At 38.9% G+C, this 25,223-nt stretch overlaps 1 protein-coding gene across 10 annotated transcripts in view; it reads left to right on the forward strand.

The window, feature by feature from the left end:
- PPFIBP1 (PPFIA binding protein 1) overlaps nucleotides 1-25,223 on the forward strand; it is a 172,784-nt gene that overhangs the window by 25,742 nt on the left and 121,819 nt on the right. Inside the window, exon 1 of one of the 10 annotated variants that reach the window (XM_055318783.1) lies at nucleotides 2,530-2,648. The exons of the other annotated variants lie outside the window; for them this stretch is intronic. The gene's annotated coding sequence lies outside the window, so the exon portion shown is untranslated. Of the gene's footprint in view, nucleotides 1-2,529; nucleotides 2,649-25,223 lie in introns of those variants that run through there. 10 annotated transcript variants of the gene reach the window in all.

Here is a 25,223-nt window from a genome sequence, read left to right on the forward strand (position 1 = left end):
TTTTTAAAAAAGAAAAAGATTGAGGAAGCCTATCAAGAAAAGAGAAAACCAGAGGTGATCTGGCAAGTGTTGCTTAGAGCTGTGGGAAATAAGTCAGGAATAAGACAAATGGAGAAAAAGTCACACAAAACGTTGGCCATTAGGGTTTCCCCAAGTCTGAGGACCAAGGTGGCACTGAGGGGCTTGAAAATGCACTCCCCCATGCATCCACCTACTTTTGCCTCTGTTTTATCTGGAACCAGAAGGTTCTGACACACTCCTGGAGTGGATACTGTTTGGCTGTTTGGAAGGCAAGATGTCGAAGTGTGAGGGCATCTTGCTTCCTTCTAGAGCTGCTGTGGCATAACCAACCTGCGAAAGGACACAATGGTTAAGGGCACAGGCCGTGGAACCGCACAGACTTCTGCCGCTTAGTCAGGTATGACTTAAACTCCAGGCCTCAGAAAACAGGAATGCGGATGAAGTTGGTTGTATTTGATGGGGTTGTGAAGGGTTTAGCAGAGCATAATGAACTAAGTGCTTAAAACAAGGTAAGCGTTGTTACATGCCAGGAGTTATGGGATTTGTAAAAGGCCCCTTCCTAAGGCCCCTTCCTACACTCTTGGCCCCACTGTCACACTTTGAACCTGAGCTTGGTCTCCGCAGGGAGTTAGACACTATCGAGGCTCTGGTGGGTTATTAAGAGCAGCTGCGGGTCCTTGCCAAGGGCTCTGGGTGTCCATACATTGTCCATCCTGAGAATTCTTGTACTTATACCTCTTTTCTAGAGGCCACCCACACACATTGGCTTGGAATGGATCTGGGCACTATTTTTATTTATTTTATTTATTTTATTTTTTATTTTTTTCTGATGGGCACTATTTTTAAATCTCTCTGCATAATGGGGTGCCCTATTAAATATATGTAAATATTCACCTTGTAAGCATCTTTTTTGTACACAAGGGTGCAGAATGAAAGGGCCTATCAGGGTTGCCTGCTGTGTTTTAGGGGTTTGCATGATTATGTTATTGTGTCTTCCTACAACAGTAAGAGAGGAAGGTAATATTACCAGTTTTACAGTGATTAAATTAACTTGCTCAAGATCAGAGATCATACCCAGTTTCACTGAATGTAAGACATTCCAATTTCAGCAGTGTTGGAATGTGGAAAAATATCTTTTTAATTAATGTAGTAAATAGAAGAACCTAGATGTTTATTCCTGCCAAATTTCAAAGCTTATGTCCCTCCCCCTGCATCACACACAAGAACTTGCTGTTGACTTGGTGAAAAAAACAAAAAACAAAAAAGCAAGCACAGATAAGAGGACATCTAATGTGTTAGGATTTAAAAGGGCAGCAATATAATTTTGATGTTTATTGACTATTTATGATGTGGCAATGCTTTTATGTGATCTAATTGATAAAAGCATTATACTCTCTACAATTACTCTGAGGTGGATACTATTCTTTTCTCTCTTTCACAAACAAGCAACTGAGATGTGTACTCTTATTCCCATTCAGATGAGAAAACCAGCACATAGAAAACTTCCCGAGGTCACATGGCTAGTTCTAAAAATAAATTCTTTAACATGGTACTTAAGTGTTCAAGTTTATCTATAATCATGATAGATCTGGCTAAGGTTCCAGAAGAGTGTGATCTGATAGAGGGCTGCTCATTGTCCTCTGGGAGTATGTGACCCAGACCTGCAGTCAAGAGGAATTCCCAGAGGGATCCCTGGGCGGCGCAGCGGTTTAGTGCCTGCCTTTGGCCCAGGGCACGATCCTGGAGACCCAGGATTGAATCCCACGTTGGGCTCCCTGCATGGAGCCTGCTTCTCCCTCTGCCTGTGTCTCTGCCTCTCTCTCTCTCTCTGTGACTATCATGAATAAATAAATAAAATCTTTAAAAAAAAAAAAAAAAGGAATTCCCAGAGAAAGTGAGTGGCACCTGCAGGAAGATGGGAATGTTCATCTCTCCATCCCTACCTGCTATGATGCTAAAAATAATCATGGTCACTCTAGGTTAGGGACCCCTGCTAGTACTGTCTTTCTAAACTGGCATTAGCTAGAAGGAACTGACTTTATTTATAATTTATATCTTTTCCACTTCCAAAGAGCAACTGATGTGGTTTAAAGGGAACGTTGTAAATCAAACAGTTTGGGACCTAGGAGGATGGCTGCATGGAAAGTCTTGGAAATCAAAAAATTGGGGGAAACATACTCTTTGATGACTTTGTATAATTGAAGTCACTTACAGATGAGCAGCCAAGTATTATTTTTACAGCTTATATGTTGAGCCCCATCTGTGTTCACACGCTGGCTGGCCAGAATGTCTGTGGCAACTCCACTACTTGGCTTTTCATTTGTCTCTAATTCCTTTTTTGGAATTAGTGATTTTTATCTCAAGTTGATATGTTGCTAAAGGATAGGAAGTTTGTTTGTCAAGCTGCCATCTAGAGATAAAGCAGAATATTTTTAAATGGATAGCTTTTCTGTCATTTAAAAATAAATTTTTACAGTCTGGTCCCTATGTAGACAAGTATTAGAAGACCTTGAAGGAGCCTGCTGAACATAGAATCCTAATTACTGAGTAGCAGACTGCATTCCAGGTGTGTGTTTGCTTTCTCAAGACCATCTGACCCACAGTTTCCTTATCTTTAGAACAAAGGGGTAAGTAAGATATGTCCACACTTCTTTAAAATTCTTTTGACTCAGACAATTCTAATCCTAACATGGCTTTTGTTCTAATTCACCAGGGTGCCTGCCTAACACCAACTGTTGAATTTGTTGGTCTCTGACTTCTGTTGTCAGTGAATCAAAATGGGTGGTGTATTTTCAGTTCGGATCACCCTGTGGATTGCGTTTCAAAGGGAGAGTATTGTGGACATTTTTCCTTGCACATCTTTTAAAATAGACTTACTGTTAACAAAGAGAATTAACTGTGGTAGGTTTTGGGTTCAGGGTGCCCTTTTGCTGTGATAATCCCTGACAGTTGATCACAGATTCCACATCTTGCTGAGTGGTTCTGAACTGTGGTCAGAACTCTGACACTGTTGTATAGGTTTATTGGAGGGCTGCCCCGAACAGGAAGTGAGAGAGTGACCAGCTGTGGCATGGAGCATGAGGGTTAGGATTAAGGCTTAGATGAGGCTCAGGATGAAGTAGGAAAAATGTATTCCCATCCAGGCCACTGTACCAGAGGGGGGGGAAGTTAGTTGTGGTTCTAAGTCTGTGTCTCACAGGGGAAGAGGTGGTTCTTCTCTCTGGCTCAGCGCTCTCTGGTAACACTGAGCTTAATGTGTTGTGGCATGGCCCTGGCCACTGCCCTGGGTGGGGCTTACAGTGGACTTAGTGATATGAAGAGAGCAGAACTTCTTCTAGTGGGTGACTGACAAGTCTGATCTCGCCCTCCATAATGCTGCTTCTGTCTTCACTCAACCCAGCTGGGTTGGGGATTGTGCTTAGCGGGGCCCAGTGTGAATGCTGTTTTGTGCCCTGTCTGCAGCCTTTTCTGGCTTACTGCTCTCTTGACTGTCCAGAGGCTAAAGGCCCTTGGCTCCCTTGCTGGATAACCCATCCACTTGCATGAGCTGACCTCATGGAGCAGCCTGCAGAAACCCGAGGGTGCTCAGGAAAGCTTTCTCTCTCTGGATGTGACCAGAATGCTGTGGGATATGTGTTGAGAAGGTCCCTGGTGCTTGATGGGTTCTCCACAAGGAGCCTTCGCATTATGTGGCTCACTCTCTAGGAGAATCAATTGGTGATCTGTGAACTGAATAAAAACAATTCTTGTTGCAGTTTGTGGTAAGGAAAAGATGTCCCCAATCAAGTACATGGATCATTTTGGGCCTTATGCCCAGGGACTCAACATGCACAAGTCCAGAGAGTATGATTCATACCATAATTATTGCTGGCCCTCATTTGATTCCCTCAGTCATTCTCCATACCTTTTTTGTGAACATTTTTTGGGGGATCCTCCATTAAAATAGGGAGATGGAGTTGGCCGAAGCCAATAATCAAATAGCTCCCATTTCTCTTCCCTCCTCCATATGTTCAAATTGAACGGTTAGAGAATACTTTCTAAATTGCATGTGTTAGGACACCAGGGTGGCTCAGTGGTTGAGTGTCTGCCTTTGGCTTAGGTTGTGATCCTGGGGTCCTGGGATCAAGTCCCACATCAGACTCCCTGCAGGGAGCCTGCTTCTCCCTCTGCTTCTGTCTCTGCCTTTCTCTCTGTGTGTCTCATGAATAAATAAATAAAATCTTAACACATATAATTTATTTTTTTTATCTAAAAAAACTGATGAAAGAGGCACTTGATAAGCAACTCCTGCTTACATCTTGGATTAATCTGCTGTCTCACAGAATGGAACAGGGCAGAAAAAAGGTGACTTTCGGGAATACCAGTGTTTCAACAAATTTGATGCTATGGGTGCTTAACAATTCCCATCTGGTTAACATTAGTGCTTAGATGTGTATTAATGGTAAATTACTTAAAATGGCAACTTGAAGACATTAGCTGGTAGGCCTATTAAGGCTTCTGTCACATTCTGAAGATAATGCATAGACTGGTATAATCAAGACATCTGTAGTAGGGACATCAGTACTGGTAGGGATCGTGATCATGCTCCATCCAACAAAAAAATTTTCTTTTTAAGATTTATTTATTTTGGAGGGGGTGGGGGGAGGGGAGAGAGAATGCATGAGCAATAGGGAAAGGGCAGAAGGAGAGGGAGAGGGAATCTCAAGAAGACTCCCAGCTAAGCCTGGACCCTGACGTGGGGCTCTGTCTCATGACCTTGAGATCATGACCTGAGCCAAAACCTAGAGTTAGTCACTTAACTCTTGTATTTTTTTAATGAGCCACCCAGCTGTTCCCCAACAAAACAGTTGAAATGAATTATTCCTTCTTTACATATTGCCATTCACAAGATTTCTCAGGTTCTGTTTAAAATGCTTGCTTTATGAAAACTGGTATTTTGTTTTTGTTTTTTTTTTAAAGATGTGCATTAAGAGAAAATGATTTGGAATTTCGAAGTGCTCACCACAGAGTTTGGACTCAGCATTTTTATCAGAGATTGCGGGAATTGAGGTTAAAACAAAGCTGGGAGAGACCACTGATGACAGTATTCAGAAACTAATCCTCTTGAGAGGACATGGTGAATTGAAGCAGATACTATCTTATTTAACATGACTATATGTTATGTTATGAATTTACATTTTAAAAATCAACTAAAAATGAAGATGACTTGGTTGGACAAACGTGATGCTCTGCTAACGGAGACGTAAGGAAAGTTAACTTTACCACGTTTAGCAGATTTAATGTAAGTTAGTGTCCAGTCTCCTGGAGACAACTATTCCCTTTGTGCTCCATGTTAGAGATTCTTATGCTAGACTCCATACACTCTATTTTGAGGGATGTTGCCAAGTTGGAACGTTGCCAGTTGCTAGGGTGGGGAGATATTATGACCAGAGACCTGGAAATTGTGACCTATTAGGAGTGGTTTGAAGAACTAGAGTTTGGGGATCCCTGGGTGGCGCAGTGGTTTAGCGCCTGCCTTTGGCCCAGGGCGTGATCCTGGAGACCGGGTATCGAATCCCACGTCGGGCTCCCTGCATGGAGCCTGCTTCTCCCTCTGCCTATGTCTCTGCCTCTCTCTCTCTCTCTCTATCATAAATAAATAAAAATTAGAAAAAAAAAGTCCTTTAAAAAAAAAAAAAAACTAGAGTTTGAAGTCCCGGGAAGTTAAGGGAGACAGAACTGCTATTATAAAACTTTTGCCAGCTTACTACGCAGAAGAGGGAATAACCTTGTATTGTTTGATCCCTGAGGACAGTCCTCACTGGAGATGAAGCTGGGGTGGAGTGGGCAAAATGACCCAGGGAAGGCAGGCATTCCAGTAACCGAATGAGTCTAGCCATTTCAAGGAGGTGGAAGGATTCATTGAGATGCGTCAGAAAATTTTTAGACTTTGATAAGGTTCTATGATTTTGTAAAAACAGCTGATTCCTTCTGGTTCTTTTCAAAAATTGTTTTATTCAGAGAGAGAGAATGGTAGAAGAAAAGTATCCCCTTTCCATGGCGTAGGTCATAGAAAGTATAACTGCTGGATTCTGATGAGAGCTGAAAAAACTGGAAATGTCGCTTAACATGGCTTTTCTTGTTCCTTATTTTTGCAGATCCTGCCAGGTCTATAGATCCCTTATGCCTTTGTTTGGTTTTGTGTTTTACATTAGTGGGCTAAATAAAAGTGCTTATATGCAAAAAATTGCTACTGTTGGTCCCCTCCCCCCCTCCGCCCCCAATAGGCGAGCTAAGCCTTGTGTTCCTCTACTTGGCAGAAATTGTGCTTTTCTGTGGAGGAAATCATAAATCAGGATTGAAGGCAAAAGATATTTTAACCCAAGTCTTCCCCCTTTCTCTAAGGAGTAACAATCACTTGGCTACAATGTGCACTGCTTAAAGCTTTTTACCTGTTGGTAAGCTTGTATTTTCGTTGACTCAAATCTTTTTTAAGTACTATTTTGGTGGGGGATGGGGTGGGATGGGGGAGCCCCTGTTTCATGTTAATCGTCCTGATTTCTATCTGACTGACCCATGTGTATTTTTTCCTTTAAGCATTTTGAGCACCATTTTACATAAAATTATGAATAACTTAAAAAAATGGCCTTATGCTTGAAAGAGGCTGTGCACTGGAAAAAAATTTTTTTGTCCACATTAAACTTATATTTAGTGTTGGGATGCCTGGCTGGCTTAGTCGGTGGAGCATGTGACTCTTGATCTTGTGATCATGAATTTGAACTCCACATTGGGTGTAGAGATTACTCAGAACTTTAAAAAAAAACCCAAAACCTTACATTTAATGTTTAGAACTTAAATTTTGAAACTTAAAGTGAATTATGAGTAATGAATATTTTGAAATTAGCGATTAACCCATGGAATAAAACTGCTTCCAGAATACATCTGTTGCTTTTGGAGTAAAATATTTTTTGGCATCATACCATGCTGGTTTTGAATCACCTTGTTGTGGTTGATATGCAGGTTTCTGCTGGAGAATGAAAGGTCCAGTATAGGTTTTTGACATGGCTAACTATAAGGTTTCTGACCTATAGATGGCTAATATGGACATTCCTGTGGCCATCTGGGAGTGACAGAATATTAACATTCATTTCTGTATTTAACTGAAAGACAAATACCGAAAGAAATGTTGTTTGATACTTTAATCTTTAACAGTGTTTCCATTCTTTGCCAATGGTAACATTTGTTATCATAGAGTGAAAAACCAGTTTTGGGATATCACCAAACAAGCTATGCTGGCAATACCTAGAACATTGGTACCAGGCTAGCTGTTTTAGGCTTAGCTTGCATGACTAGTTACACAGATTTTGTGAAAGATTTGTAGGAGGTTAGGTTTACAGGAGTTAGGTGTTCAAAATAAAGTCTTCTGTTGTTTCTTTCTGCCAGGAATTGAATGTTGTCCACATTAGAATTGTCATTTACTGAAGGAACGGGAAACTTCCATTCTGTCTAGATTTGTGCTGTTTTAGAAGAGTTTTCTTATATGCTACTTTTAGGCAAATACCACCCTAATATCTAGCATTGATTAGGAGAAAGCAAATTGGAAGAATGACTCACAGAATTACAATTACTAATAAATCATCTAACCTCTCTGCTTCAGATTTCAAACTGGTTAGATTGCTGGAGTCTAATAAATTAATGTGTGAGCCTATATGTCTAAGAAAAGTGATTTATTTTACATTTGCTCTGGCATATATATGTAGAGGGAGGGGGTGAGAGTCTTAAAATCTCAAAGACCCCTTTTAGGCAACCCCCCCCCCCACACACACACCTGCTCTGAGAACTCCACTTTGACCGTATGTTTGCTGTCTTGGCCAAGTGGCTTGGATTTTCTTTAATCTCAAAATCTGAAATTGCATCAAGTCATGTTACTTGATAATCCTCCATGACTGACTTCATATGTATTTTAGGAAAAAGAAAAAGGAGACTGCTTTAGAAATATCATAGCTTGAGTTATTTTTAAATTAATGAAGGAAAATGTTTTCTCCTCTTGCTGAGCTTTTTTGTGTCAAACTTAAGTTTTGAGGGGTAACGTCATGGTAACAATACTTTTACAAGTAAGGGAATATAAGGAAACACAAGGAAAGGGAATCATCTGAAAAACTGTGAAGGTGGTTACCACGTACCTAAAAAGTCTATAGAATGATACTTTATATAGATTTTTACATGGGTGTATTTGCTACTTACAAGAGCTCTTTCTTTGAATACTCATGTTATTTTTACAGTTAGGTCAGTTCACAAAGAGTTTCCAACACTGTGGACATATTACATTTTGTTTAAGTGCTAAATGCTGCCCTATCGGTTTTATATGAAAAATGAGTAATGCAAATTTATTGGGAACAAACCTGGAATTACTGGAATGTGAACTGCCTTCTTATATTTCCAAGTGCTCTGGAAAGTTCTCCTTCTCTACTGATTTCCATAGAGATTCTCTAATTTTGTTTTTTGATAATCCTGTGCGGTAAGAATCACTCATTTATTTAAGGGGGCTCCATTTTTACATGAATTCCTTTACTTCTTGGGAGTCTTTTTTTTTTTTTTTTTCCATTAACCTGGCCTTACCATGCTCCATATGACTTTGGGTATTTGTGTACAATTTATACATTGATGGAATTTTCGTAATGCAGTGGGTATGTTTGAGTGAAAGTTGGCCCTTGAAATATATTGGAATAAAATTATTAGGCATTTTATATTTTACAAATGCTTATCTAGCATGTTTATGTACTCTGTTTCTCATAGATTTGTTATTTTCTCTAAACACTTTCGTGGTGTTTCCAAGATTATTTGGTGTTTAGAACCAATAACTGTGATTTTTAAATGAACCGGGCTATTTCTAGTAATTGGAACCTACAACCAAGAATTGGGAGTGTTTATTTTCAGTTGATCTCTCTCTTTCCCAGAATGGGAGCAGTACAGAAAAGTGGGAGTATGTGTAATGATATAGAATATTACATGTTATGTCTTACATACTATCCTATGTGGGTCAAGAACTATCTTACTTTTTGAGGATGTTTGCAGAAAAGCGTTTGAGTATATACTCCTTGCCCTGCCTCCAACCGCCAAACATAAACACCACACAAACACAAACATACTGCTTAGACTTAAGTAAGACCTATGAATTGTAGAGGTGTTTCATCTTCTGCAAAATATAAATGTAAAGGAGCATGTATAAAGTGCACTGTGTGGCCTCATAGGAAGCTGTGTTATTGTAAAATCTTATTAGCATCACCAGAGGTAATAAGGTTAAGCTGATTAATCTAAACTTGCCATTAACCTCTATTTTGCTGAATATAACTCGTAGCCATAATAATAACTTTTAAGCATCTACAAGTATGTATGAAATTCTTATTGCTCCTAAATACTAGTAACACTTTGTATTAGCTTAATTTTAGTTTTTTTTTTTTTAATCACGTTTTTCTAACTATAAGATTTTCTCATGATTCCTGAGGTTTGAGGAATGTGATGGTTCAAGGGAGGGAAAAAAAAAAAGCTAACCCAATAATACAGTACCAGAACTCTCTGTTATTTTAAAATTGGATCACAGGGATACCTATGGTATTTGAAAACCTAATTACAGTTATACCTCACAGCATAATTATAAGCTCCTTTCCTTCCAGACATGAAAATTAAATGGTGAAATTTCCGTGCACACACACATAGCACCAGTGTGGAACAGACGCTGCCATTTCCCTACACGAAAAATAAATGTAATTGGGCTAAGTTGACATTCTCTAGAGAGGACACATAGGCTAGGAGATGGTAAAGTTGTTTATTCCTCCTCCTCAGAAAACAAAGCACAAAAACTGTCATTTAAACTAGAATGTTGAACAAAAGCGGCCGAGGCTTCCCTTAATGTTAAAGTCTGTGTGATCTTCTTATCTACCAAGAGAATTTGTATTGACCTGACCAGTAAATATTACACATGGAAAGTTCTATGTATTTGAATGATTTCAAAGTTTGTAGTCAGAAGTCTGTTCTTGTGTAAAATGTATTTATTTTTAGTCTTTGAGAGTCCAATATTACCCCCTCGATTCACAAGTACCTGTTCAGTTATCTTGCATTTTAAGTTCAATTTATTGGCTGGTTTAGATCTTGACTGAAAAACTGGAGGGGAATAAAAAGATTTCCCTGGAGAGGAGTTCACGAAACCTCAGGGATGAATTAAATGCACAGGAAGGTTTGTTTTGGTGGTTTGGATTTCGTGTTCTTTGCTGCCAAAAGATTTCTGTCAGTTTGGGTTTTGATAGTTAAGTTGGTTTAGAGTGGTGGTATTCTTGAGAGTGACTTACAGAGGGTAGATGAAAGGAAACAGTCCAGTTTAACACATGATCCTTATACAATGTATGCTATGGATTACTCACACATATTAGCTGTTCCTTAAGCAGATTTGATTGGTCTATGCTTGGAAGTAATACTAACAGATAACCATTGGAAGGGGTGTGGGGGTGTGGGGAGCTCTTTTAGGAGCTCAGCTGAGTACGATGGGAGTGTTTTACTTACCTCCAGATAGTCAGATGGCCTGGGCACTGGCACCTCCATTGAAGCTAGGTATTGTGGTTCATAGGCATCAGGCAATTTGAATGCACACAAAATCAGTAACCAAATCCAGCCCTCCTGAGCCAAAGCCAAATAACCTAACCATTTGTCTTAAGAGAACCACTCTAGGTTCACTTTAGTGCCCTTAAAAACCAGCTTGATATCCTATGCACTAAACCTTTTTTTTTTTTTTTAATAATAAGTAAAACTGGGAAATGGAAATTTATAGTCACCTCATCAGGATGAAGTAATTATTACTAGATTTGGTATTTTGAACTTCAGTTCTTTATTTGTCGATAAACCACCATTTTTCTTCTATGCAGAACTCTAATGGCTTTTCGTCTCCCTCAGGAGGAAATCCCATTCAGTCTTTAGAGTGACCCAAAACTCCTGCATAGTCATCTTCCACACCCAGCTTCTCTGACTTCACTGACCTCTCTTCCTGCCCCTCACCACCTTGTTTATTTTGCTGCAGCCACAATGGCCTCTCTTCAGTTCTTCTAATTCTGCAAGCATACTCCTGCCCCAGGGCATTTGCACTTTTCATTCCTTCTGCTTGGAATGCTTTCTCCCAGAGAATTGCATGTCTCCCTCATTTTCTTCAGGACGTGTTCTGACGGCACATGTCAATTCAGCTTTCCCTGACCGGCCTATATAAAATAATGTTCCTCCTTTCTGAGCTCCCTCTTTCCTCGCTCTGCTTTATTCTCTCCGTGGTACAATCTTTGCTATCTCTTGTATTTTCACTTGTTTGTTTATTTGCTGTTTCTAGGCTGTGACTTTGTTTCGTTTATTGCTTTATGCCCAGCAACTAGACAAGTGTCTGGTACACAGAAGATGCTTCATAAATATTTGTTGAGTAAAAGAAAATAAGTGAAAGCATATGTGTGTGAACATATACACACACCTGTGGACACACATACATGCACATGATTTTATGGGGTATTTTGCTGCCTGCTTAGCCTTAGGACTAGAATCCCATTATATGCCTATTTGGTAATTTTTAAAATTTAAATGAAATTAAAATTTAAATCTCAGTTTGTCCTTTAAGTGATAATTGACTTTGATTTTATTTTGTCTTTCACCTGTAATTTACAATTAAATTAAACAATTTGGTAAATTGTTGGTAAATCCTATTCGGTTTCCTTTTCTTCTGCTTTAAGTATCAGTATTCCTTATTCCTATTACTAGCAACTAAACCACTCTTTTTTAGAAGTCCCAACTGTGTATTGCTTTTAGAAATAGCAAAGGAAATGGGCTTTTTAAGATTGCTGAAACCAGATTTCATTCTGATTCTACTAGTTCCAACTCTTGTGCTCTCAGGCAAGTTAACTTCTGAGCCATAGTTTTGTTGATTATAACGGTGGGTATAATAATATTCATCAGAATTATTTGCAGGTTTGATCAAAATAACTCCTGTAAAAGCAGCGCCAGTTCATTATCATACTCTGAAAAATCCAGGTAGATTGGACTCCTTGGGTCAGTTTTTTTTTTTTTTTCTACCTCAGAACATAAATGGATGTAATGGGCATCATTCTAAAGATACCCCTCTAGGATGCCTGTCTTCTGGTTGTTCAATCAAACATTAATCTCTGTATTGCTCTGAAGGAGCTTTGCAGATGGAATTAAGGTCAGTAATCAGCTGACCTTAAGATAGGGAGGGTAGCCTCGATTATCCAGGTGGGCCCGAGGTAAGTAATTAATAACGCTTTAAAAGCCCAAGATTCAGAGAGATGGGGCAGAGGGGGAGGCAAAGGGAAGGCAGAGAGACTAGAGTGGGGAACTCACCATTGCTGACTTTGAAAGAGGTTGCAAGCCACGTCTGTAGACCAAACCTTAGCCCACAGCCAGCAAGAGAATGGGAACCTCAGTCTCACAGCCACATGGGATTAATGCTGCCAACAATCTGTATGAGCTCATCAGCAGAGACTCCAGAGAGGAACACAGTCCTACCGCCACGTTGATTTCTGCCTGTGAAACCTGGAGCAGGGACCCAGCTGTGCCCAGGCTCCTGACCCAGTGAAGCTGTGAGATAACAAATAAGTGGTATTTTCGGCAGCCAAGTCTGTAGTCATCTGTTGTGGCAGCAATGGAAAACTAATCCAGGGAGTTTGAGAAATAAGACCAATGTTGGAAGGGCTTTTGGGCATAGCTGGTGGAAAAGATATTTAATGACCGCCTGCCGATTCTGAATGAATGTTGCCTCATAGGGCATTCTCCTTTTCAGGGGTTTATCTGCTGGCAAGCCTGGGAAACTTCCATGGAATCAGTGAATGCATCCTTTCCCTTGATCACCACTGGAGATAGAGGGATGCTGATGTGTTTTAATAGTCTAACTCTCCTTGGTCAGCAGCTTTTTCATCTCTATGCTTCCTCTTGACAAATGTACTACGTGTTCTTAGATTAAAGTTGATCTTCTACACTTGATGCCCAGTTGTTCAGGAAGGAAGTTTGTCTTCTGACTGAAATTTAGAAAGTAGACCTTAGGAATATTCTTGGAGATCTTCTGGAATTCTTGTGTTCAGGACTACCTTCTCTTTCTCTCTCTCTCTCTCTCTCTCTCTTTTTAAAGTTTTATTTTTAAGTAATCTCTTAAAAATAAGAGATTATTTAAGAGGCTCAAGCTTATAATCTTGAGAGTAAGAATTGCATACTCTACCTACTGAGCCAGATTGGTGCCTCAAGGAACAGGTTTATTAGATGTCTTTCTTGCCATGCCCATCACCCTTCTTTGTCCACTCCCAATATTTTCAATCACTTCATGGAAGTAAAGTTTGGATCTAGAAGAAGAGAAAAAAATTTGCATCTTGTGGATGGCTAGACCATTATAGTCTCTCCAGCTTGGGGATTCCTGCAGCCCTCAGAACATATGATTCCCATTTGTCCTTTGATAATATCATGCATTAGTGCATGCCTGGGCCTTTGGGGCAGCTCTCGAATATTCAGGTCTGTACCTACCATACCTTTTGCTTTTTGATAACATACATGCAAAATGTTTTTTACAGATACTAGCTTCATCCATATAATATTGATTTCTATTAGCTTTATTGTATTTTTTAAGATTTTGTTTGTTTGACAGTGAGCATAAGCAGGAGGAGTGGCAGGGAGAGGGAGAAGCAGGCTCCCTGCTGAGCAGGGACCTAGATGTGGGACTCAATTCCAGGACCCTGGATCATGACCTGAGCTGAATGCAGATGCTTTTAACCGACTGAGCCACCCAGGCGCCTGCTTTTTTTTTTTTTTTTTTTAACTTAATTCTTAAAACTCTTAAGTCACCAAAGCAGTCTGTGTTCATTGTTATTCACATAATACTGTAGTATTAAAAAATGAAAGTCTTCTCTTTTCCCATTTCTCATGGTCTGTAATTAACATAAATTAGAAATGGCTTGACTATCCTCCCAGACATGACAATGGTCATACACACATATGTATATCCAGAAATTTTTGTTTATGAGAAACTTGTTTATGAAAAACTTTCATACTGTCTTTTTCTTTTTTTTAGCAGCTTCCTTTTTTCCCCTCTCTCTCCTTTTATAATGACAACATAGTGTTCTACTGGGAGGGTGTACTCTGCTTGTTTACATTTAAATGGTTTCCAATTACTCATAACCTCTAAAATGTTGCAATAAGCATCTAGGTACATAGATCACTTTTTTGTAGTTTTACAAGTGAAGTTGCTAGGCAATGTGTATTTAAATGTTGACAGATGCTGCTGAACTGTTGTTCAGTAAAGTATATCAATTTGCACTCTCTCCTGTGATTTTCCGGATTCTCTGAATGACACTCATGAAACTCTTAACTGGTAGTTGGTTGCAAGGAGAAGAACTGGGTGTCTGGGCATAGGTAGAGGGAGGGAGACTGAGTTTTGAGAATAGCTCCTTGGTACCTTTTAAAATTTTGTGCCATGGGCTTGTGTTATCTATGAGAACAACAGGAGCAACACTGTGAGACTTCCTGTTTTCCCAAACCTTTGCAAATATTATGTTGTAGGCTATATGGTACATGAAATAAAAGGTCTCATTTTGATTTATGTTTCTTTGATTTTTAGAAAGGTTGCTTTAGCTTCATTTTATTAAATTTTAAAAAAATCTAAAAAAGTCACAAAGGCATTCTTGCTGTAAAAGTAAGTAACTCAGACATTGAAGATGAAGCTTTCACAAGTTGTTTTTTGTGTGTTTTTCTTTTAAACATAAAGGAACTCAGGGAATATGGATACACTAAAGGTTCAGGCTGGGCAAGCAGGTCATGAACACTGGCTTTCTTCCTTCCCTTATAAGCTTTTGCTGTGTGAGACTTTGAGAATTTGCTCAACTTTGAACTTTTGATCTCCTTCCTTCTTCAAAACTCGAGATAATGTATACAGTCCTCTGCATATAAGGACAAAGAATGAGTGTACTTTTTATCTTCAAAATCATAACTAAGGATATTTAAAGAGAAGTCAAGTGTGTAGTTTAAAAATCGTCTTAACATTCACATGGCTCATTGCACAAAAATATAATTTTCTGAATTTATTACATTATGATTTATGAAGTCTGGTTCTGTTTTTTTCTTTTCTTTCCATGAAAGAAAAATCTATTCCAGGTTTTTTCTAGGAGTTGAGAGTATCAGAGAGATGAAGAAACTGTAATGGTAAATTTTTGCAGGGCTAACTTTTCCCTTTTGTACTAAACAGGCTTTTACTTTCTTGCCCAAGTCTCTCAACTCTTTCACTGATGTGTGTGTGTCCTCTGATGTTTTTATACAGATGAGACTTCCAAGTTCCTGCCAGAAAAATTCTAGGAAAACCCTTCTTATCTTGCGTTCTAGGTCTGTCCCTCTTCCTGATCTGCTCTTTGCTCCTGTGATGTCTCTTCTTTGTTCTCCCGAGCCACCAGCACCTAAAGTCTCCTTACCAAGGCCACCCCCAACCCCACCAGCACCCCAGAACCTTGTCTTCCTGTCTCCCACCAAGACTGCCCTGTGACCTCTGCCTCCAGGCTGTCGGGCACTGGCAGGCAAACTGATGAATCATTGCTCTCTCCATCAGACTCTTAGATAACAATCCTTTGGTTATTCATCTCTTGCTGACTTCCTAACCCATTTCCTTCCATGACTGTTACAATATTTTTTCCCATAATTTCCAAGTCTCAGGTCTGTAGTCCCTACTTGCTCTCTAAGGATGACGTTGTTGTCTTCTTTTATTGAAAAGATCTAGGTTGGGGGTCACAAACTCTGCTGCCAAGAGGAGCCATTGAAATTCCTGAAATGAGTGTGACGTGGGCAGGGACTGTGGTGGACTACAGGGTGCCAGCCACGCCTCAGGTGTGGGCAGCAGCGGTGGTGGTTTACAGAAGCTTGGGCCGGCATTGCCCATCTTGTTTTTTCCAGGAAAATCAAGTCTCTGGTTTTCTAGGTGAAATCTCTACAAGTTTAAATCACATTTTTTGAAACTCTGTGTAGGCCAAAAAAACCAATCTGACAGTTAGTCATCTTGATTTTCAAGCTTCTTTCTTTTTTTACCTTAATGTTGTCTCGGTATTTTCACTGCCTGCCCTTTTTTTTTTTTTTGTCTCCAGGGTCACTCCTTTTCTTTCTTGTCTCAGGTGTTTTTACTTGTTTCCTCCCCATTCCCTTTTATTTGCATAAAAATATTGGGACTGTCCTTTCCTAAAAAACAAAACAAAACAAAAAAAAAAACAAAAACAACAAAAAACAAAAAACAGAAAACAAAACAAAAAACCAAAAACGGATGTAGTAGTGCCTGTTCATCCACAGGGAATATATTCCAAGACCGCAAGTGGATGCCTGAAACCATGATAATGTGAACCCTGTATATATAACTTTTTTTCCTATGCATACATACCTATGGTTAAAGTTTAATTTATAAGTTAGGCCCAGTATGAAATTAACAATAGTAACTAATAATTGGAGTGCCTGGATGGCTCAGTCAGTTAAGTGTAGGTCCGGTAATTTCAGCTCCGGTCAAGATCTCCGGGTCATGAGATCGAGCCCTGAGTCTGAATTGGGCTCTGTGGTCAGTGGGGAGTCTGCTTGAGATTCTCCCTCTCCCTCTGCCCCTTCTTCCATTGCTCCTGCATGTGCATGTATGAATGCTCACAGTCTCTCTCTCTCTCAAAAAACAAAACAAACAAAAAAAATTAAAAAAAAAATAAAAAAAATAAAAAAAACGGGACAATTCCAACAATATGCTGTAATAAAAGTTATGTGACTGTGGTCACATAAGTATAAGATACTTATTCACCCTTCTTGTGATGATGTGAGATGGTAAAAATGCCTGTGTGATGAGATGAAGTGAGCTGAATGACCTATGTACTATGACATAATGTTAGTCTACTGTTGACCTTCTGATCATATGTCAGGAGGAGGATCACCTGCTTCTGGACCACTGTTGACCGGTGGTTATGGGAATCATGGAAAGTGAAACAGTGGCCTTTGGGGGAGGGGACGACGCTACTGTATGCAGCACTTTCTTCAGTGCTTCTGCCTATATCCCCTCTTTTCTTTATTCTTTTATGTTGAATTTTAAATAAGGGGTCTACATTCATTGCCTTTACTTCTTCACTCATTCCTTTAACTTCCAGTCTGTCTTTTGTCTTTGTGACTCCTGGAAAGCTCTTCCATGCTTTGAATCCTGATTTGTTCTAACCCACATAGTCTTCTCTGAACACTACTTCCACATCCGTTTGCCCTTGCTTCATCCTACACATACTACTTCTCCAAGATTCCCTCGCTGGCCCTCTCTTCATACTCTTCCTGTTGGTTATGGTCTTCTGTGTATGTGCTGCTGGGAGATCAAGTCAACGTATACAGATGGAATTCATTGTGTTACCTCTCTTCCAACCCCAGCTTTTTGAATCAACTTACGGTTTTGTTAATGGTGCCACTATTTTTTCCAGACATTTAAGATTCCAAACTCTGCAGCTAACTTTGTTTTCACTTCTCATTTCAGTGACCAAGTATATTTTATCCATCCACAATATAGCAAGTATTCATAGCTTTCTTTCTTCTTGACTTAGAGGTCCTTGACTTCTGAATTGCTTTCCCTTCACCTTCATTATTAATTTATATAAAACACAGCTCTGACTGTACCATTCATTGGTTCAGAAAACCTCAACACTTCTCAATTACTTACCAAATCTAGTCCAGTCTCCTTACCATTACTCATCAAGGACTTTTAGGATCTAGCCCAACTGATTGTTCTAGCTTCCTTTCTCATTGTCCCTTCATGCATTCTATATTTTAGAGCTACTACTGTTGGCTAAATACTCCCACACTTCAGCCCACATGCTCCGGTTTCTTTTATTTGAAATTCTTTATGCTTCTCCCAACCCTTCCTCTGACGTGTTGAAATCCTATACATTGTCCAGTCTTTCATCTTCATGTTATTTCCTTCTTGAACAGCTCCCCTTATTTACCTTTATCTGAGTTATTTTTCCCTCCTGATTTTCTCCTAGCATTTCATTTGACCTCTCATGTGACACTTACCATTATATTGTATTATATTACATTATAGATCATTAGTAAACCTCTCTTCTGTCCTAATGGACTGTATAAACTCTTTTTCCAGAGACTATGCCCTATTCCTAATTTTTTACCCCCTCCCCCCCCCACACACAGCATAGGGCCCAGTGATAGGCACTGAATACATACTTTAAGTGAAAACCCTCGGGGCACTTGGATGGGCTCAGTCAGTTAAGCATCTGTCTTTGGTTCAGGTCATGATTTCAAGGTCCTAGGATCGAACTCCACATTGGGCTCCCTGCTCAGCAGGGAATCTGCTTCTCCCTCTTCCTCCCCACCACTCATGCTCTCTCTTCCTTGCACTCTCTCAAATAAAATAAAATCTTAAAAACCCTCTCAAAAAGTTTAATTATTAATAATTAAAACATAAAACCATTGGATTTTCCCCCCCCTTAAAACCCAGAAGATTAGAATTCATGAGGTTGCTGGTGCTTAATGCCATATTTTGCACATGGTAGGCTCTTAGTCTAAGGAAAAGAAATCTGTCTCTCCCTTGAATGCTTTTTAAACAGGAAGGTTAGTTCTGTGACTGTTCAAGGACAGCTGATTCTCCTGCTGTTTGCAAAATATGGATGATAGGTGATCACACTGCAAGGGTAGTTTTTGTTATGAAGTGCCATTATAAATGGAAATTGTCAAGAACACAAGGCAAAAAGTCTTTAGGGTAAAATTCAATTTAGAGTTGTCACTTAGTGGGGGTATAAGTGGTACCTCAAAAAGTTGAGCTTTAGTTTTGAGAGGGAGATTTTCACTTTTAGTTAGGGATAATAATTTAAAAATAATAATGACAACTATTTTTTTTGGGGGGGGCACTTACTGTTGCCAAGCTCTTTCTCTGAATTTATCTTGCTGAATTCTCACGCAGTAGGTGTGGAGTGTGTTATGTCCATTTTATGGATAAGGACCCTGAAGCACAGGAGTTAAGGAGTGATTGAAGACCCACAGCTGGAGAGTGGTGGGGCTGGGATTCACCTCAACCTGCTTGTTTTAGAGCCCACTCTAATCTCTCTATTCTATCAGGCGAGTTGAAAAGGAAGGCCTGGAACATTTGTTACCTCTGCCTGTTCCCGTGACCTAAATACTACTTTATTAGCCCGGCTCCAACTTCTTTTCCTGCCCCAAAGATAATTTTATAGCATCCTTAAAACTTGTCTATGTTTGTTTTCCATTTTACTGAATGCCAGCAGAATAGAAAAGCATCCTGGTTTTGTTCAGTGCACCGTGAGATATCTGTTGTCCATCAATAAGCAGCAAGAAAAAGTTTAGCCACCTGAATTTTAAAGGACTAAAACATATTAAATTCTACCTGCCAATGCAGCCAGACTGTGGGATACTCTGAAGGACAAACAATCCAGTTTCTTCAACTTAGTAATTGGCAAGGAGAAAGAAAAGAGATGAAGGGGGAAACCTATAGATGAAAAAATTATTTAAAAAAATTTTAAAAAGTAATTTATTTGAGAGGGGGAGAGAGAGAAGAAGCAGCAGCAGCAAGGGGAGGGGCAGAAGGAGAGGGAGAAGCAGACTCTCTGTTGAGGAGGGGAGGCGTCCCAGTTAAAAAAACTTTTTTTAACTGGGATGCCTGGGTAGTTCAGCAGTTGAGCGTCTGCCTTTTGGCTCAGGGCGTGATCCTGGAGTCCTGGGATCGAGTCCCACATCGGGCTCTCTGCATGGAACCTGCTTCTCCCTCTGCCTGTGTCTCTGCCTCTCTCTCTCTCTCTCTCTCTCTCTCTCTCTCTCTGTCTCTCATGAATAAATAAAATCCCATAAAGAAAATTCTTAACAGAGCTATCAGCCAAACACAGTGGTAAATCCTGATGAGATCCTAATGCAAACGAACAAATGGTTTTTTAAAATATGACTGTTACAAGACCATTGGAAATGTGATCATTGATTGACTGGAAATGTGATGGTATTGAGATAGAAATTCGTCTTCCTAACAATAAGAATTATTACTAATTTTAGGATAATAGTTTTACAGTTATGTTATCTTTTAGAGACATACTGAAATATTCATTCAGAAATATCATTTCTGACAATTGCTTCAAGGTAATATGGGGATATGGATAGGAGAGAATATAAATGGAACAAGACTAGCCATAAGGAGTGATTATTGAAGCTGGTGTTGGGTGCATGGTATTCATTGTGTTAATCCACTTATGTTTGTATACCTTTAACATTTTCCATAATAACTTTTGGGGAAAAAAAAAGCTGGTAAATTCAACTTGGGTATGAGTTTTAAGTCTGAGAGGGTTGTTTAGCCTCCATGAGGTTTTATCCTGGCTCAGTATTCAGACCAAGTAGATATGACCAGGATAATGAGACCCAAGATAAAGTTTATAACCCTTTATCATGGAGAAATTCCACATTATAAGAAATTTTAATGGCATTGGAAACATAGTAAACTTTGCCTTCATCTAGCTTGTGTTTCCCTCTAGGAGAAGACCTTGAGCAGATCCACAGTTGTCTCAAAATGCCAAAGCCCATCTTTATATCATGACAGAGGACCATTGGGGTCTAATGGGAAAGAGCAATCATCAACATTGGCAGGTTTAATTAAGCAAAATGTAGCAAAAGTAGCATCAGAAGTTATTTCTTTCTGTTTTCTCAGTCTTAGGGAGGTTTTGTTCTTAGTCTCAGAAAGCACTTTTACATTCTTTTTATTAGTTGACTATATAAAATCAAGGTTCATAGGGATAAAGTACTTTTTCTAGTAATGACATATGTTGTATATGACAGGTTAATCGTAACTTGATTATGCTTATTCTCTCATTTCTATAGAGTATAAGGCTGCTGATACTATGTCTTTCTTTACCAAGCTCATCTTTTGCAATCTCTTAACATATGTAAGGGTAAGGGATGATGGCAGAGGGGCTTCATTTTGCTTTGCAAGCAGGTGTGATGCCCAGATGTTCTGACATCACTGATGGCATGGGTACATGGTTGGTCCCTCAGCCGTGCAGCCTTTGCCTTGCCAGCTGTTAGCATGCCACAATTCCTCAGCCTGCTCATTCCACTCTCTATTGGACCTCTCTCCTCTCTGACTCTTCCTTCCTTCCCAGAGTTCTTTAATGGCTTTGCTCTCACCACGTGTTCTGTTAATGCTGGTGCCTTGCCTATCCATCTTTAGGTATTCTCCCCCAGTGTGCTTATCAAAACTTCTCTTGTCAGCAACCACTTGTAAACTGTTGAAGCTCAGCTGTGAGTGAGCCCAGGCTCTTTCCTGAACTTTCCAGACCTGTTTTTCCAATTACCTTGCATGCATTCACCCTTTGGTTTCAGGGCATTTTAATCTCAATGGATCAGAGTTTAATTATCATTGTGCCCCCACCCCCAACACATGAACTTTGTTTTTATTCTCTTCTGAATTTGCTGTCACCACAAGTCAGAAACCATCGTGTCATCATTGACTTCTGCTCCTTCATGACTGATAAGTTTCTTAAATGTTTTTCTCAGCTTTCGCCTCCCTTCCCTGTCTCTGCGGAGTTCAGACCTTCAGGAACCATTGCTGCACCCTGCTCCAAATTCATTCCAGACAGTGCCTCCAGAAAGAGCTTTTTGAAATGCAAATGTGATTGGTTTTCTCCTGCTTAAAAGCCTTCTGCAATAGTCTAAACTTTTGAGCAGGGTACTACTGTCATTAAATTTGTGAGCATCTCCTCCAGTATATATATTTGTATTATAAATAACATACCCATAGTTGCACTAATGTATTACATATTGTAAACACAAAAATAGGAATTAAAAGGACACAAAAATGTTTTTTTTAAAATATATATTTTTAAAAAATTTATTTATTTATTTATTTATGATAGTCACACACACAGAGAGAGAGAGGCAGAGACACAGGCAGAGGGAGAAGCAGGCTCCATGCACCGGGAGCCCGACGTGGGATTCGATCCCGGGTCTCCAGGATCGCGCCCTGGGCCAAAGGCAGGCGCTAAACCGCTGCGCCACCCAGGGATCCCACAAAAATGTTTTAAAAATAATTTTATATTTAGTAATATTCACCCTTTAATTTTTGACATTTTTTTGGAGTCCATGGTAATTTTAGTGAAGATAGTATGATTGTATTTGCTTCCTTATTTTTAAAAATCTATTTCCATTTGGGAAACACTAATGTTAAGGTCTGTAAGTTCAGTTTATTTATATACTTATTTTTTTCAGTTATTATCATTGAAAAAGTTAAAGTATGTGCAAATCCAAATGGGCGACATGCAGGGTTCACTGCTTGTTCATCGTTATCCACCAACTGCACAAAGGTTCAGTTGAAATCAGTCAGTAAATTGTAATCTAGTATAATATTGGAGTAAGAACAGACCTTCCTGTCTTGTTTATTTACTAGATTGGATAATTTGCTTAATCTCTCTGTTTCAGTTTCTGTATCTGTGAAGTGGGATAATTATTATAGTCTCTTCATCAGGGATAGTGCTGAAGATTGAGTGATTAATGCATGTTGAGCGCTGAAAATAGTGCCTGATTCATAAACAGCAAACCCTCAATAAATAATAGCTATTATTTTCCTCTTTAAGAAAGAAGTTCAGTCATTTCTTGAAGAAAGAATGGGAACATGCTGCATTTCCCTACTTTTAATAGGACTTCAAAAACTAAAACTCTTAATTTTGTAAATTTTAAAGCAGATTAGAAAATTCTGTGCTTAAAGAGTACAGATATGAGAGGTTTTATGGATGTGACATTATTTGAGGAAATAATGACATAATGGAAATATTTTCAAACTTCTATTTTCAAAATATTTCAGAAAACTTTCTCACTGTGACAATGTAATCTTTAGAGGAACACGGGCTGCTGTATGGTTGTGCAGTTTGATCAAGTATAGGTGTCAGATTCATGAGTTTATGCTCCCTTGTGCTTACATTATTGTTGTTTTCATCTATCACTGGTTCCTGTCAACTACTTGTCCATTTCATGGGAGTCCCTTGGTGGTTAAATTATAATGATAACATCATCCATCCATTCACTTATGTGGACAAATATAAACTAATACTTTGCAGTCATTGGAAGGATACAAGGAATGGAGGATGCCTCATGGCAGTGGAGCTTCCAGGCTTCCTTCAGAGACTTCTTTTGTGTGACTAGCTGCCATTGGGACTGAGAGGGTCATTGGCAATCCATTCATGAAATACTAGTAAAATTTGGTCTTCCTTTCTTCTTTAGAAATAGAGACTTTGGTATTATCTACCATGCAAAGTAAACAGTTGCCATGGCTGACCGACCATGTCTTCTGGTCCAACTGCTGAGGATGCCATGTTGGGTCACCACTCTATTTTGAACTCACTGCTCCTCAGCCTAGAAAACTCTTCTCCTTACATGTTTCTCCTCATCTCAGTTATTCCTATGCTGATTGATTTTATATATGTTTTATATAGGGATAGAATATAGGTATTTTGAATTTTGTTGTTTTCACTTGAATGCGTATCAAACTATTTTGTTTCTGCAAGGCCTTCAATATGGCAATCTGGATGCTTTCCTTATTTTGTTGCTTTGACATGCCAAGATGAATTAAACCATTTATCATTCCTCTAACTGGATATTCAGATATTTCCAGTTAATTATTTAGGATTCTGTCATAAATACCTTTTTGCATATTATTTTTTGCTTTAGGCACATTATTTCCTGCAGATAAATTCAGTGGAGGGATTATTAACTCTTAGTCTAATAGAGCCTAAATGCTTTCCTAAAAGATTCACATGAAATATAGTGCTACTAACAGTGAAAGACCAGTAGTTTCACTAGAACATTGAAACTGTTAGGGATTTTTGTTTTGGGATATGTAAAATGGTAACTCAGGGCTGCTAAATATGCATTTTTTTTTTTGTCACCATTGCAAATAAAATTTTCCCCATGTTTTTAGTTATGTATTTTTTTTCTTCTGTGAGCCTGGGGTTTGGATTTGTTTTTCTTAAACATATAAACACTTTGGGGTACCTGGGCGAGCAGTTGGTTGAGTGAGTTTTGGTTTCTACTCTGGTCATGGTGTTGGGGTCGAGGGATCGAGCCCTGCTTCAGGCTCTGCGCTCAGCAAGGAGTCTGCCTGACATTCTCTCCCTCTTCCCTTCTCCCTGCACACACATGTACATACGTGTACTATTTCTCAAATCTTTAAAAAAATATATAAACTTAAGTTTGTATTTTACATAGTACATAATAATCATTTCCTTTATCCAATATAGAGTTTCTATTACCTTCTTTAATAAAAAAGATGGCTATGATATTATTTTTCCCATTTGTTGGATGGGAAGCTTAGGTTAAGTAACATGGTCATATAGCAAAAAATTTATGGACTTGGAATATTAAAACCCAGGCTTATCTGTACTATATTCTATAACCTTAGTCATCATGCTCTGCTCCCTTTGGCAAAATAATCTTTTGTGAAATTATAAAATACAGATAAGCAAAAAAGGAAAATAAAACCACATTCATCTGAAATTTCACCTTTATCCCTAATTTAAGATGTGGACTGGTAGATAGCTGTAGGCTCACTGATGAAGAAGAAAGTGTTCAAAACCGTAGATTTTTTTTTTTACCTTATGTATATATTTACAAAAACAATCAATTAATGTATCATGTATGTCCTTCTGTGTTATTAACCATGGTACTCACCTCAGCAACTTTAGCCTGCTTAATAGTCTAATGGATAGACCTCAGTGTCACTATTGTTAGATGTTTAAATTTCTATTTTTTTCTTATAAATATCGTTGTGAAAACTACATATATAAATCATTTGCTCATTTGTCCAATTGTTTAACTTAGTTGATATGGAATGCTGGTCAAAGGCAATTAGATTTTTAGGGCTTTTGATGATCATTGCCAGTGCCATTCTTACCCTTGAAGAAAGCATCTTCTGGTTTGGTCCTGTTAAGAAAGGGGTAAGAGGAGAGAGAGAAAGAATTTTTTTTTTTCTTTCTTTCTTTTTTTTTTTTTTTTTTTTAGTGATTTCTTATAATTCATTAGCTTAATTCTTAGGAAATAAGTCAGTCAACCCACATGCATTTCTTTCTAAAACACATGATGCAGAGATCATGGTCCTAGACTGACAGTGAAAATAAATTCTATGTGGGACAATTTCAGGGAAACAATCCTTGCAGTTCTTC

The sequence above is a fragment of the Nyctereutes procyonoides genome, unplaced genomic scaffold, assembly GCF_905146905.1.
Source record: "Nyctereutes procyonoides isolate TBG_1078 unplaced genomic scaffold, NYPRO_anot_genome, whole genome shotgun sequence".
In the NCBI taxonomy this organism is placed as follows: Eukaryota; Metazoa; Chordata; class Mammalia; order Carnivora; family Canidae; genus Nyctereutes; species Nyctereutes procyonoides.